Source organism: Chiroxiphia lanceolata, chromosome 3 (assembly GCF_009829145.1).
Source record: "Chiroxiphia lanceolata isolate bChiLan1 chromosome 3, bChiLan1.pri, whole genome shotgun sequence".
In the NCBI taxonomy this organism is placed as follows: Eukaryota; Metazoa; Chordata; class Aves; order Passeriformes; family Pipridae; genus Chiroxiphia; species Chiroxiphia lanceolata.
The window spans coordinates 40,600,492-40,616,969 of NC_045639.1; the positions used below are offsets into that span (position 1 = coordinate 40,600,492).

Sequence of the window (16,478 nt, forward strand, 5' to 3'; positions counted from 1 at the left end):
TGGGTCAGTGAGGTCCATAATCATTTCATTGATTATCTAATGAAAAATTCTTTCTCTATTAGAAAGATCAGATAACTTTGTAGGCTTTTAACATTGTTCCATTCTTATCATATTGTATTATCTTAATCTAATTAGCATTTCCTCAGATGAAAGCTGTGCTAGAGTTCTGATTCTATGTGTCTTTTCCTAAATTACTTAAAAAAACCCCAAACAACAACCAAAAAACAAGTCATAGCGTATAAGGATGGATATACAGTCATTTAAATACTGATGTAATATATTCAGATTCTTACAGTTGCTGCTTAACATTAGTGATGATGGTTATAGTTTTATCATCCTGATTTGGATGAAAACAGCAATTTGATGCAAGTATTGCAAAACCAGCATAAAATTTTGTTATTTTTAATTTAAGTAACTTAAGTGAAGTGGATACTTTGAGGCAAAAAGCCACTTTTCCATAACATATCTCAAATTTTAAAATAATTCACTTTACACAGAAATTAATGTCTTGTAATAAATTGAACTATGATAATGGTCTGGTGCAGTCACTGTCTCATTCAAGAGTCTAGAGAGCTAGTACATCCTTTAAAAAAGAACAAAATCACATCATCATGGCTAGGCTTCGCAAACGAAGATTTAGGATTTAGGCTAGTACATCCTTTAAAAAAGAACAAAATCACATACTGCATCTTCATTCACAGACCTGAAACTTCTTTTTGTAATCTGATCTTCAGCTTCTACGCTTACTCATTTGATTTACTCAATCAAGAGGAAATTATTTACACTCCACCAGAAAAGATTACAAATACCAAAAGTGGGCTCAGCCATTCAGAAAATGCAGTCATGGTTAACCAAGCAGGGAGTGCTACCTCTTTCATGTTTGAACTCATTTGGAATTATCTGAATAGATTATAGTATATTTACTTGGGCATAAAGTCCCCTAAATTTTCATAATTAGACTTTACTTATGAGACTTTTTCATAGCCCTTTAAATAATGAAAGTTATATATTTATCTATCTATATAAAGAAAAGAAAATTTAGCACAGTTAACCATGTCCATCGCTTAAGATCCACATAAAAATCCACTGTGCTGGAGTTGAGGAATGATTCAAATTCAATTAAGAAAGTGAGGAAATGCAATAAACTTTCAAAGGTGCAAGTGAGATGCATAATACACAGTCCCGTACAAAACAATGGAAAATGCCAGGATTGTTTCAGGCTTGTGCAAATCTCATCCTTTTTGTAAAAGGAGAAAAATGCAATGCAGTGTTGCCAATCAAAGAAGTCTGTTCACTTTGTCCAGACCACGGGAATCTCCCCCCTCAGTTGCTACATCAGAATGCTTCTGAACTGAAGCACCATTTTGCCACTTTATAAATTGCTTCAGCAGGCATATCCCTCTCCAAAAGAGACCAAAATCCTGGAACACCTAGTGAAAAACATCTGTTTCAAATGTATCATACAGAGCATAGTTAAACCTGACACAGAACAAGAGAGACACCTTCCTTGAAGATGCCATCATATTGCAGAATATATTGCCATCAACACCAAGAATAGAAAGTCTCCCAGAAGTTCATTCCCGGTGCAGCACGCTCCCTTTCCTGTGCAATGCATAAAAGAATTAAATAATGGGAAAAGCCATACAGGAGGGAGATATCATCAGCAGTAACCAGAGAGGAAAGAGGCCATCACTCAAGCTGTTTACTTCCCTCACTGGGTTGCCACCATTTCCTACACATATTTGTTCATAGGTCATCAGGTGTTAAGAAAAATCACTGCCAAGAACAGTGCTGAATGTAATTCCCTGCGAAACTACATTCATGGAGAACACAGAGATGGCTTTAGTTTGCTTATGACAAATAAGATTCTTGTCTATCCAATCTCTAGACACTTCCTATTTCAATCTGTTCTGCACAAGGCTTGAAGCTCTTGATTTGTGTTCCTGCACTTCACACTTTCACCCTGAGAAAGAACACAACTTGTCAAATACTTCTTGGTAATTAATCCGATGTAATCTTTCTGAACACACTAGTCGCCTTGGAGTCAGTGAAACAAAATTTAAAAAAAAATCTGTAAAAGATACAAGTTGTAGAGCAGCACGCAGCTGAAAGATCCAGGCTGCACCCCGGTTTGAGATCACTCATATCACAACATGATCATCACAGGTCACCCAAGCTGGCACGTAAAGGTCCAAAACTACCCCATAGGACATATGTGAAAAGAGAATAGCATTCTTCTGCTGGTTATTTTCTAACAAACTTCTACAGCAAATCCAAACACCCCGTCTCATATTTATAGATGTTATAAACAGGAAAGTTCTCTCATTACCTTTTTCTGTTAAAGAAAAGAAAAACATTTATGCAACTAATACAGATGTCTTTTTTCCAGCAAAACCGGGAGAACCCAAATGCTTTGTCTGACTCCATGATCGAGTTCCCATTAAATAATAAACCACACACAGTCCCTTCTTCCCAGCCATGTCACAACGTATGTCAGTTGACTGGTATGCAGGTGTGCAGCCTCCCCATGTCAGACGAGAAACACGTTGACCCTCAGCAGCACAGTCAGTGAGCATAACTTATTAATATTTACACTGTGATAACATTCAGAATCCAGCCAAACTGGGATCCTCAGTATCAGTAAAAGAATTATTATTTAGAGCACTTTTCCCCGACAATAAGCAAGATAAAAGGAGGGTATAACAAGAGGACAGAACAGAACTGGGGAGGAAACGCAGTGGCAAAAATCACAAAATACACCTAACACCTGGACCAGTTGGGAGCAATATTCAAAATTAATTCCTGTTGTCAGGTTATAGATAGCACGTGAGAAAAAATTTGTAGAGGTGGTTCCAGCATGTGAAAAAAAATAGCATGGGAGAAAGGGTTTAGGTACAACATGCTCTAAATAGATTTGAAAACATAACAATAACTGAAAATCTGAACTCCATTAAAGACAAAGTCAAACTTGTACAAGAACGATATCGTGAAACAGAGTAAGTAAATTTTTACTTACATTTTACATTCAAATGTAAAATTTACTTACATTTTACATTTTGCACTTTTCAACAGTTTGTGACCAGTTTGCTTTTTACTTAATGGGGATGAATGCCCGTGCAATTGAACTATATACTTTTGAAGAGGCCTCCTGGTTTCAGAAAAAAATACACATAATTTAATTTGAGACAGAGACCAAGATGAAAATAAGTCTACCTTCTGTTGATACTTTTGAAAATTAAAAATTACCTTTTCGCCTTCCTGTCCTTCATCAAAACTATATGACAATGTCTAGGCATCAGTATAGTTTTTATATTTTTAAGATAGAAAAATATTTTAGGTTATACTCTTTTACCTGGATCACCTACTTGTGTTTCTATTTCAGACAAGTTTGTTTCCTAAGAGACATGGCATAAGGGGGAATGACATCATGTTCTGATATTTATTCACTGTTATTTCGGTAGCTAGGCTTTTTTTGCTGCTTAGCAAAACATCATTTCATGATCAGCTTGCTGTTATCATCCAATCCTATTCTACCTTCTCAGGTACTTGAGAATTCTGAAGTAAATCAATTTCAAAACCTATCAATGAAGTTCATTGTTATTTACATGGCCAAAGACTATTAAGATTATTATTCCATATCACTTATTATAAGTGGCACAGTATATTCTATCTTTAGGGGAAAAGTTTAAATACACATAGGCAAGCTGTTGAATTATTTTAAGACTCTAACTGAACCTATGAAACACCAGCTGCCAAAAAACATTCAAAACCTGAATTTAAATACGTGAACTCCTATTTTTACCAGCTAACTTTTAGAGATCAGAAAAAAAAAAAAAGAAAAAAAAACTGGGGGAAAAAACAAACAAACAAACAACAAAAAACCTCAACAAAAAACCACAATAACTTTCTGGAGAGGTTCTCTCACAATACCTTCTCAGATCTGCCTAAACTTGCTTTCTCTTGAAAGCTAAATAACAATTAGATGGAACAGAACTAAGAGCAACCATGGCAATTCCTATCCTCAAGTAACAGGATTCACTGGAAAAAAGCGCTGCAAGAGGTAACGAGCTATGTCATAGTGTTAGAAAGTCTAAATCAGCAGGAGTGTACCAGCACAGAATAAGCACATCTGATTTGGGGCTTGGCAATGTAATTGTGATGTCTTTCAGGTACAGTATCCTGTCTGTGGATCCTAAATCTTACTGAATAAGTAGTCATTTAAAAATCCAAACTTTCTCATTATAACTGCATTGTCACATTATTTCAAATTATACTTTTATCCATCACCTGCTCAACCTTATGAATAATGATCAACACAAAAATTTCTCCAGTATTTTGGAATAATTTTGCAATGCACATTCCAATTTCTACGTTAAAAAAAAAAATCTAGCTCTGAATTCTACTGAGTACCCAAACCAGTGATCTTAATACACCGTGGGTGCTTACAGACTTCTTAGCTAAAGCATACTAAAGCTTCATCATAGGAAAAGAGCACAAATTTCTTTTCTAATGCCTTCCCTCAGTTTTTCCCTAAACAGGTTTGCCTTATTTCTTCTGCCCAGGTAAAAAGCATAGTCCGTAGACTTTTCTATCAAACTCCCTTACTAATTTTTCCCTTTCTCTATAAACACCACTCAATCAGTGCTGTATGCAGGTTGATATAATTGGTTGTTAAACTACAATATTAATTGCTGCAACTGTAGAAAAGGCTAAATGAAGTCTTTTGCAAACTGTCTTAGATGAACAAATCTATAGCTGTGATACAGACGATAAATTCAGTGCAAAACTAATGGGTTATACACAAGCAAACAAATTAAATTATTAGAATTAGTTCTCTTGTGGTACTTGTTCTGAGAAAACTTCACTGTTTAAGTTCAGTGACACATATTTCACCAAGGTAACACTGAAAGCCCAAAAACATTGGCTGCTAACACTGCACACAAGCACATTTGGTTTGCAAGTGCGTGAATTATATTTATATTTAAATCAATGAAAAAGTACAGAGCCCTGTAGCATCAGGATTAAAATCTTGATTTAGATATGTGGAATATTGCACATGGACAGGCTCAGCCACTAAGCAAAGGGAAGGAGAGAGAACTGTGGATTCCAGTGTTAATTTATCGAGAACAGTTTATGTGGAAAGGAAGGGTACCTTTCTCAGACAACTTCCCAGTACAAACCACTTTGGGAGCACAGACCACACCAATATGTTACTCCATCCCCTCTGCTCTTGTGGTCCTGAACTGATACAGTACAAGTCTAAACAGTGTCTGTAGAAAATAAAAGGCAGACCCTGCTGCTTGTTCAGATCACCTGATTGTATCTTCCCTGCCATCAAACTCTACTTTCCACGGAAGAAGTCTCTCTTCTCTGTCCCTTATCAGGAACAGCTGAGTTTGCTGGCCAATGAATTTCCAAGTCAGGTAAATCCACTTAACAACATTAGGTTAGCAAAAAGCATAACCAAGATCTGACCACTATTTTTGTTTATTATAGATGCTTAGGATATAGTATAGAGAGAAGGACACGTTTAATTAGAAAGAATCTCAACATTATTCTTTAGTATTCATGTGGCTATATGCAAAGGTAATTTCTGACTGACACTAGACTGTCTGTTTTTTTCAGTTTGGTTATTTCAGATAAAGTTGCTTTTTCCTCTCTGCCTACATACAAAACAAAAGAGTACAATTGCAACACAGCCCTGCCAGCACTCACCTCTTAACAAAATTTATTGGGGGCACAGTCAATTCATGTGTTAATATTTGAGCTCATAATCTATTGAAATAAGAGTATAAGACATGTATAAAGACACCATAAACCCTGACACTTCTTAGATTTTCACCAGAAGCCTAGTTTTCTTCCTAGTTCTAGCTCTTCAGACCTGTTCGAAACTTTCATGACTTCTCCTATGTCTTTGCTATTCTTCAATGTCTTTCTTATACTATTTATTTCCTTACAAGTTTTCACAGAGCTCACATCAGATGCAAATTTGGCTGCCCGCAACCCAATGCTCCATATGGCATTCTCACCCACGTACTCTTACACTTCCATAAAAATCTCTTTTACTTTGTGTTTTATTTTGCTTTGCAATTTTTTATTTACTGAATTGATTCAGTGTTTTCCTTAGATTTCCATATTTTATCCCTGTTGCTCTGTTACTGCCAAAATATTTTTTTTAATTGCCCTGTCATACATGCGTATGATAGTCCAGCACATCATAACCATCAAAACCAGAACTCAGGTGGAGTTATGTGACATTTGCTTTGTGAACTGACATTTCTCATTTCATCTGCAGGAGCTCTGAAGGAAGGTCAGACAGTTTGTCCAGCTCTTCAGAAAAGGCTTGTTTAAAGGAGACAGAGGACTTCAATATAAATTACTAACATTTCATTCTTAGAGATGACTCGCTATACACAAACAGATTGGGACATATATTCCTCTGCAGGACAGATACTACTTTATATTCATAATATTCATACTGGTGCCCAGAAGCTGTACAGATTTTTTCACAAAGCAACTCGAAACCCCCTCTCAATTTAGAAACCTATATTCACTCATTTTAAATGTTTAAAAATAACTAGTATAACTTGTGATTTCCCAGCCTCCCCCTTTGCCATTTTTCCCCAACTGCTTTGAGAGCCACCTTTTTGGCACCAGCCACCTTATGTCTTTGGGTTTCCTGCAGAAAATTCAGAACATATTAGCAGTTTTTCCTTTTAGCACATCAGTGCCCAGGATGTTGTTAGTGTTTCTGAATCTCTTTTTCTTTTAGATCTGATCTTACCTATCCATGACTAGTACTGCAGCTAGTAGTGCAGCTGGCTGTCAGAAGAAAGAGACCTAACCATGACAAATGAGAAACCTAAACAGATGAGGAAAAAATTCATCAGTGGTTGAGAGAAGACAGATGAAGCAGTAAATGGGATAGAGACAGCAGAAAGGAAGAAGTTAAGGGCCTCCAGTGAGAGAATAACGTACAAGATAGGGATCAGACACGGTGTCAAACCAGGACACACAGTCCTTCTCAGAGAAGAATGACATGCAGGTAGTCACAGATCCCAGGCTATACCTTGCAGAAACTCTACTACCAAGACAATGAAGACAAGACAGTCTAAATGAAGACCAAGTCAGGATAAATCAATCCAAGCCAGAGACCCTGAGGATCTAACTCTTGCTGGAGTTAATTGAACTTAGACTCACCAAAGCTTTAGGGGGAATCTCAGTCTTTTGTCCAGCCATTTAGAACTTGAAAATTAGTGCAGGCAATTGAAACTCAACTGTTTCTAGCTTTCCAGGCTGCTATGGCCTGGAACTTACTATCTAAAACACTGATAAACTGGTGTGTTTGATGCAAGAATAAAAACTGGTACCTCTCCTTTTCTTGCCTTTACCAATTCCCTCTCTTTGCAAAAGTCTACACCAGGTAGGCTTTAGTCATTAGACAGCTACCCAAGCCATACTGCAGTGTAATTGAATTTGGAAGACTGATTATTCATATTTGCCTTATTGTATATGACAACTGGTTAACGTATCCAGAGAGGACTTGCAACTGTACATCACATCAGTGAAGTGACTTGTCTATTATGAAGGAAAAAGAAAATTTAAAATTGTATAGTGTATTTTGCCCTGATGTTCATGTGAGTCTTTGTCCAAACTTCAGCATCATTTTCATGGCAGAACCCTCCCTTGCTCTTCACTTCCCATGCAAAGTGGACAAATCTAGCACCCCAGCAGTAACAGCAGTGGCTGGAGAACAGAAAGCAACAGTACAGCTTCCCACATGATTTACTGCCCAGCAGGTAAGATGAATTTCACCCCCCTCTACCCCCATTCTCCTTGATCAAATCACACACAGTCACTTGCAAATAGTGTGGTTAACTATGGCTACTTAAAGATTACTGTCCCTTAAGTGATGCTTATATAGAACAAGAAGACTTGTGTTCTATATAAGAGACTACAAATCTTTTATAGTCTACAAGTCTATAAGACTTGTGTATGACAAATTTTTTTCTTTTTCCAAAAACCTAACCCAGAGTTAACTTTGAACACACAAAAAACAAACAAAAAAATCCCAAACCAACCAACCAAACACAAAAACACCAGAAAAAAAAGTAGCTAAAGTTACTCATCACATGCCACATTTGGAATCCAGGACATGTGAACTAGTATTTTTTGTCAGATAGATATTTGGAAATTCAATGCTGCTTTTCTCAAACTCTACAACTGATAATTGCCTTTATTGTCTTTTTTCAAGCTACTTGTTTTAAGCTGGATTCTACAAGCTTGTGCTGCTTAAGTAGTACTTTATTCCACTGAAGTCAACAGAGAATCAATTTAAATAAAATCAGTGATGTATTTGGTTTGAAGAGGATTTTGTGCTTAAGGAAATGGTGCTTCTTGTAAACAAGGCATCCAAGTCTTCATTTTACATGTTGCTACAATGTTTAATTGCTCACTCAGAATTATTACCAGGAAAAATATATTTTTCTGAAATCAGTCAAACATCCATCAAAACAATAATTTATACAGGTTTTAATTTGCATTAAATAAACCATAAAGAAGCCCTGTCACAAGAACTTTTCCTTATAGACAGACCTCTGTGTCTAGCTTAATTGCTCAGCACATGTGAATTACTGTGAGTTATATTACATCCTGGAAAAATGACAAGATCAGACTTGAAAAAAATTAAAGCACAGAGACCAGTGATTATGCTGAAATGGACAAAATTATTAAGAGAACTTAAGTATTTCAACAATGCATGGAATTATTTATGTTTGCACAAAAAAATTATTTTATTTATTCACATAAAAATTGACTTACAATTTATATATGAGAGCAATGATGCAATCTTCTAGATAGCTATAATTAGCATAGACAAACAAAAATGATATTTTACTACGTGAAGAATATTAAATTACTATTTTCAAAAAAATTTTTCATTCACTGTCAGCCGAAACCAACTATTTGGGGCAATACAATTAACATCCTCAAAGCTAACATATGGAAACAAATAATTTCAGTCACACAGCTACTGCACAGCTTAAGTTGCTCACATGTAATTTTGCAAGCTTGAAACTTGTATATCAAATAGTTGCAGAGACATTTCCTTGGAACTTTAGTAGCTCCAGGGAAATACATCTCTCTCATTTTTTTACTGAATAAAAAACACTGAAGACCTCTGTCTTTCAAATATAAAGGAGATGCATGATGCTGTAATTATACCCATGGGTATTTTCATCTATTATTTTGCTTACTGGATAAGGTCCTTAATATTTTAATCGTGTAACATTAACATAAAAAAATTATGAGAGAGAGGAAGAGTAGAATAAAATAGAACATGGTCATCTAGTCCAACTGCCAACCTCAGGGCTCACCAAAAGTTAGTGCATATTATTAAGGGTTTTGTCTAAATGCTTCTTTAACGCTGACATGCCTGAAACATTACCTTCTAAGAACTACTATAAGGTTTAAACACATTTGTTAGTGCCAAAAGCTTATAAATTCAAAATTATTTGAGATATATTATTTTAAGTATGTAATGGTTCAGAATTGCTCTAATTTTACCACCAAAAAAACCCTAATGAAATCATTGTTATGAGATGTCGGAATAAGTCAGCCTACTAGAAATAAATCCACAGCAACAAAAACAGGCAAGAAAGACCAGACTTGGAAGGTTGGTTATTGTCAGAGAAATTCGCCAGCTTTAACTGGAGAATGAGCTGAGATTCATATGATCACTTTTAGTACAACAGGCAGCTGTTACACAAAGCAGATTACAGTGTAACTAACTGCATTAACTGAGAGCTATACATCTCAAGTGAAAGAAGCCTTTCTGCAAGGTGTTGATGCTTTTGTATCTTCCAATTATTCTACAATGCAAGTAATTCAGCTAGAGCAGTTAATATCCAAGGTGTTAACTAATATTACACCTCTTGATCTAGATCTCTCTTATTTCTCTGGTACAATTCTTAGAAATGGGCATACAACTTTGACTAGGTTCTACAAACCTCCCTCCAAAAGAGTGTTTCAAGATCCTAATTGTCTCAATATTTGAGACTGCTTTACCTCTTCCTATTTTGAACTGCTCCAGATAGAAAGGCAGTTTCATTGCTCTCATGCTGTCCTCTCCTAGCATAAATAAGGATCATTTCCTTATAAATAACTGGAGGATCCAAAACTGTCTAATTGCCTTCTGCACAGAAACAAAGTGAAGGAAACAAAGGAATTCACTAGATGTTCACAAGAGGAATGCTCTTGGCTGGAAGGGAATTCACTACACAGTTTTACATCAACAGATAGTTGCAACAGGAATGCTCTCAGGTGGAGGCTGGAACGAGATCCACTTCCATTTGAAAAGTGCAGAACTTGTTCAAATATGACAGGAGAGACTAGCCTTGTGATAGCAATATGTGTTTGTAAAAATACTTTGGCTAGCATGCTCTGGGACTCTCTGGAGGTTTATGAGTGTCCAAGCTTGCCAAACGACATAGCTTTCACAAACCTGTTTCAGAGTCAGACCAGAATCCTCAATTCCCTTCAAGACTGCAGTATTCCTTCACACCATTAGTTGTTGGCTTTAGTTAGGCAAAATTCCTCTTAGCTTCTAACAAAGTTTTACCAACATGAATACTGAACAATTTTGGCCTTTGAAAATAAGGACATAAGAGGTTATGCCCAATCAACCAGCTTCATTAGATAGGTTTTAAACTTTACCTGGGAGTTTCTCCAAGCTACATCCTGTCATTCGTATGGCTTTGTAGTGGGATAGTTTAACAATAAGAAAAAACCCCTAAGATAAATCTACATTTTGTTATGTTTACCATTTCAAATTAATCCAAGAACACTGTAATTCCATCTCACTGCACACTGTCCTTTGTCTACGTTCGCAAAGAGGTCTGGTTTTATATGTTCTTATTCCTCAGCTGACTGAGTCAGGGATGCCAAAGCCTAACTGGCTTCCAAGCTATAGCTTATACAAATCATGAACTAGAATGCCTTTCTTTTACTGTTTTAGAAGACTTCTATCTGAGATCCATTCAGTGTTGCCCAAGCTAATAGAGGCAAACTGTCTTCATCTGAGGTGGAAAGAATGAACAATATTTTATTTATATATTTATATTATTAATTAGGGAGTTCAAGCTTACAAAAATATGGAATTTTCTACTGGTAACAGACCTGTTTGAGGACTTTCTCCTCCTATATTGGTGCTTCTACAGCATGCCCTGCTAAAGGTCTCAATCCTTAACTCCTAATCTAAAACTGTAAATAATTGTATATATAGTCATTCTCCTTTCAGCACTTGGGCTCTGGTAATCAGTTTTCTAGGCAATAGGAAGAAAGAATGGTCTCTTCTCAATTTCTGTAGATGCTTTCTACCCATGTTGGAACAAGCTATTAAGTACTAAGCATCAAGTTTAAGATGAAAGAAATTTACAATTGCACATCTATTAAAAGAAGTAATTATTCTATGATTTAAATAGAGCTCCTCAATAGTGCTCAGAAACATATAATAAAGACCATATATGGGTAGGTGTAATTGGATGCAGTTGCCTTAGGAACAAATGTTCAGTATACAAAGCAGGAAGCCTGCTTAAAAGGCAAACTCAAAGACTTAAGCCTGGTGGGTGAAACCCGGCTTGACTGAAGTTACCGAGAAAAGTGCCATGGGCTTGGTTGGAATCAGGGATTCTTCCCAACAGTTTTTCTAATTCTCTCTTATTATTATGAGTGCAGACCCAAATCACACATTACTTTGATCCCAAAGTGCTGTACTGGATGTGCATTTCCCAGCTTCCTTTGTTCAGTAAGCTCATCAAGAAACAAAAAGTACTGAGGGAATCATAAGAGAGCCTAGGCTTACACTCTAAAGATTCTGGTATCAGTCCCACTCCCAGTGTATTTTTATTATATAGACAAGAGATATTGTGCTTTTAAAGAAGTATTATTGTAGGATGTAAAAGAATTTGACATGCAGAAATAGAACACCGTCTGACATACGTGTGTTCTTTTAAAGTAATATTTATAGCAAAGGTTCCTACAAAGATGCTATGCAAAAATCTTTCTGTTTTGTAGAAGTAAATACAGAATGCCTAATATTCTTTGCCAGAATGATTTCCACTGAGATCCAACTTCTACTATGCAGATGCCAGCAACAGGAGGCACAAAGAACTGTTCCCAGAACAAGATTCAAGACGTGTTTCTTCTTCGTGCATTTCTCTATGAAGAAATTACTCATCCATTCTTCTATGATTTACTCCCATTTTTGTTTCCATTTGGAAAAATGTTATAAAACACAAAACTACTTCTCACCCTGTATGAAGTCAGAACACATATACAGCGTTCTACTTCTTGAAACCACTATCTGCAAAAGACAAATAATTTCCTACAGATATTGAACTACACATTACTAAGGTATAAAGTTTCAAAGGAAGTTTTCTTTCTTTGAAACAAGAAAAGAAAATAAAGAAGTCATTTATTAAATAAGTTGTGTATTAAATAATTTCCAAAGACTGTGAAATAATTTTATGAACTGAACCAGAGATGCAATTCCACACTGTGCCCTCTAAGAGGATCATCCTAAGTCTTACAAGCCAACAACTGTGGGAATGCAGCCATTTAAGAGGTCTTTGATTTCCGTGGCTCTACTGACTCTTAAGGGTTTTGTTTCTTGACTGCCTTTTTCCACTTTACAATATTTTGTCATTTCTTCTCTTTAAATAGCCTCCGAAAATCAAATCTAAACATATTTCTTTACATTTTAAATGTCTTGTTTCTGAAGGAAACAATCACTGAAGAATGATCCTCAATTGAGAGGTTACCAGGCCAGTGGAAAACTAAGTGCTGCACAGCAAAAAATCACTTTAGCAAAAGTACAAGGAACAATATGTTTTCTGTTATTGATTTCTGTTCCATGGAAAGTGCTAATCAAAACCATAAGCAGTACCTAGTGTCTAAGCTGAAAAAATTAAACATGATTACCATAAGACTATTACCATGTTAGCTTGTCCAAAACAAACTGCTGCATATTTAATTAAATCAGACTAAAGTTTCAAAAACACATTGCATAAAGTGAGCAGGAGAGACAACAAAATCATAAAGCCATGAAGTTGTATTTCCTGTTTCACGGTGCAAACACTGCACCGTCGATGTTAATCCTGGCACCAATGATTTCAGCTAGGGCAAAAATTTGCAGGCAGATAGTCCCTGCTGAACACCCAATAAACCACATTGTCTGGATAAAAGTTACTGTTTGAAAAAGCAAAGCCAACTCCAGGCTTTCAGGACATGATCACGAAAACACCATCACCATCCTTACAAGCATGTCAACTCTGAAGGAGCAGGTCCTTGCTTCACTTCCCACCTGAGCACAAACCTGTACTCTGTTCACACGAAGTGCATGGATCTGGCAAAGACAAAGCAAGATACCCTGGATGAAGTAGAGCCCTCAGGCTGCCAGAGGGCTACAAACAGCACAACCGTCACTGAGCTTAAGAGTGGAATGACTTGGCCTACTCAACTTGTACAGTGGACAACAAGCTCAACTTCCATGCTACTTTGGTACCTTAGCTGATGTGGAGATAGTGAGGAAAAGCAACAAATCTGTGGTATTTCTGATGTAAAAGCCAAGGAAGAAAAGAAAACCCACTGGATTGTCACTATCAGATCAGCTATACCACATTATTTATACTGCAGTGAGACTGGTAGGACTTTGCACCAGTGTTCAAAAATGAAAATGTAGTTACTTCCTTTAGATATACAGAGCCCCTCTTCACTAATTATTCCACAGAAGCCAGTTACAGCAAAGCAAGAAGAACATTTATTTGCAAGATTAAGGTCCTATTAATCCCCTAGCAGCCAGTTACATTCCCATGTCCTGGAGAAGCTCAAATATTCAAATTTCCTTGCCTCACGATTGGCTTGCTGAGTTAACACATCCCATTGGCTGTGTTATATCATTATTTTTCTAAATGTGAGGCCACCTAAATTCCTACACTACTGAAATAGCTTTTCTCAGAAAACAGACCAATTCTTATATTGGCCAGACACACTCATGGAAACAAAATGACAGAAAACAAAATAAGGCATATTTTGTAAAAAAAAAAAAATGAACCTCGATTTCCAGAGAACTCCTGAGGCCCTCAAGTTTCAGAGAAAAACAGAGGTGTCTGAAGCCATTTAAAGGTATTTTTCTATAAGGGGAGCTGAGTGCAGAACTAGCTTCTCAAGGATTAAAAAAAATTATATCAGGGAATATTGCTTCTGAATCCCTCCCATCCAAGGAATATTTCACAGACTGTTTATAAAGCAAATATTTCTCTGTGGCCTTCCATGCAATCACAGCATTTTTTTTCTTCCAAGGATGTGCTGAGGAATGAAAGAACATGCGCCTAGTGAAGAGAATCAGAGAATCAAAAATGCTCAGGGAAGTGGTTTCTACAATGAGATGTATCGCATGAAGGCAAGCTCTTCCCCAGGCAGGAACCACGATTCGCAGATAAGTTTCTTTCTATGAACATAAATGTTCATTGTATTACTGTTCTCAGAGTAGTCATCATTCACTAGCTACAGAGGAAAACCTATGGCTCCAGCTTCCAAAACATAAAGAGGGACAGAACTACACCTTCGTGTTGCAGAGAAGGGCACCTGCCAAACGGCTACAGTGTCCTTTATGTAACTTTTCTAAAGAATCATAGAATGGTGTTGCTTGGAAGGGACCTTAAAGACCATCTAGTTCCAACTCCCTGTTATTGGCAGGGTACACCTTCCACTACACAAGACTGCCTTCTCTCTCTTCCTCTTGAGGCTCATTTGATCTTAAGTAGATGTCGGCAATTATCAGCAATTTATACGAGGAATATGAAACACAAACACCTCATTACACTGAAGAAAGATTAGGGCACAAAAATTCACCTTGAAGACAGCCCTGACATGAGACAGAATCTAATAAAATTAGCTATTAGGCTAATGAGCACTGCTGGCAACACATTAAGCAATTTTAAAAGGGACAAATATCTTGGACCAAGAGTCTTTGTCCTTTTGTGGCTTTGTGTTTCAGTAACACTCCAGTTACACAACAGTATCTGATATTAGAGTAAACTAACACAGACTCTGTAGTCTAATTCCAATGCCATTATCTCATGCAATTAATTGCTTTTGTTAAAGAAATTTAATTAAAGTTGCAAATATACAGCACACAGTACACTCCAGAACTATTACAGTAACTTACCCTGATGAAGGGTCTCCAATACAGATAGTTCCAAAAATGAGCATTTGTTCATAATTCTTGATAGTTTCCAAATCATTTTTTCACAAATTAGCTTGCTCCCTCATTATTCCATATCAATTCAGAGTAGCATGTGTTTTTAGCAACAATCCATTATTATGAATTCAACAAGTTGATTAGTGAACATGTTCACATTTCTATTTTTAAAAATACAGTTTTCCAGTGAAAGGATTCTCAAATGCCAGGTAACACTCTTCAAAACTCTTAACATGGGCCTTGACTTTGCAAAGGTGTACAACTAGCTTCAGTAGTAGGTTTTCATGATGAGGCTTCAGTGGTATATTCTAATATAGCAACATTCAATGATGTTATTCGTTAAGGGTATAAAATGAATGCTGGAAGCCAACAGATTCCTAAATGCTGTCCCATGGACTGTTTTGCATAAGTGGCATACTAAAGATGATGTGAATTGCATTGAAAAAAAAGTTGAAAGCAAATAATTTGTTTAAATAGCAAACAAGCAAAAAAAGAGGGGCCATTTTGTAAGTGGTAATTTCTAGTTTCTTCGCTATGAAAACTAGATACAAAATATGAAATATTTATCCATCTGCCTAGTTAAAAGCGGTGGTTACTTAACACTATACAATTAAAATTGTTTAGTAAACAATAAAGATACTAAATGTTCACTAAACATTTACTATTTACTAAATATTTATTAAATAATCAAAAATGTTTAGCAAACCAGTTTAAATTACAATTTGCTTGGTTTGCCAGCAAGAAATTTAAAACTTAAAAAGTTTGTGATTAATCAAGTTCTATATTGTAACAGGAACCAGTTTTCTACTTGGCATTGACAAAAAAATTCTTATCACTTTTCGAAAATCAAAGACCCCTGCTTCTTCTCTATTGGAATTGTCTTGAAAAAGAAGCTCCTGAAAGGCTGGTTATATTTCAATCTCCCTTTTTTTTTAAATATTCATGTGGCATCATTGCAGCTGCTCAGCATTCAGCATGTGTACTCCTGTGGCTGGATTGAGTTCATTCCATCTTGCAAGACCACCCAAAGAGTTAACACCCACAGGAGTCAATGGATTCCCTTTCAAAAGAGAAACATATCCTGAAATATTGTGGGACTTGTGATTAGATCTCTGAAATATGTAAAAAGACTGTTTCTTGGGACAGTTCTTCTCAGCTATGCTGACTACTAATATATGAGGCTTTGGAAGTTTTTGTGTGTGAGGTGTCATATGGAAAT

The 16,478-nt window shown here is 36.3% G+C and overlaps 1 protein-coding gene across 1 annotated transcript in view; it reads right to left on the reverse strand.

Moving 5' to 3' along the window:
* Positions 1-16,478, reverse strand: part of SLC35F3 (solute carrier family 35 member F3) — a 171,184-nt gene that overhangs the window by 148,096 nt on the left and 6,610 nt on the right. The gene's annotated exons all lie outside the window — the stretch shown is intronic.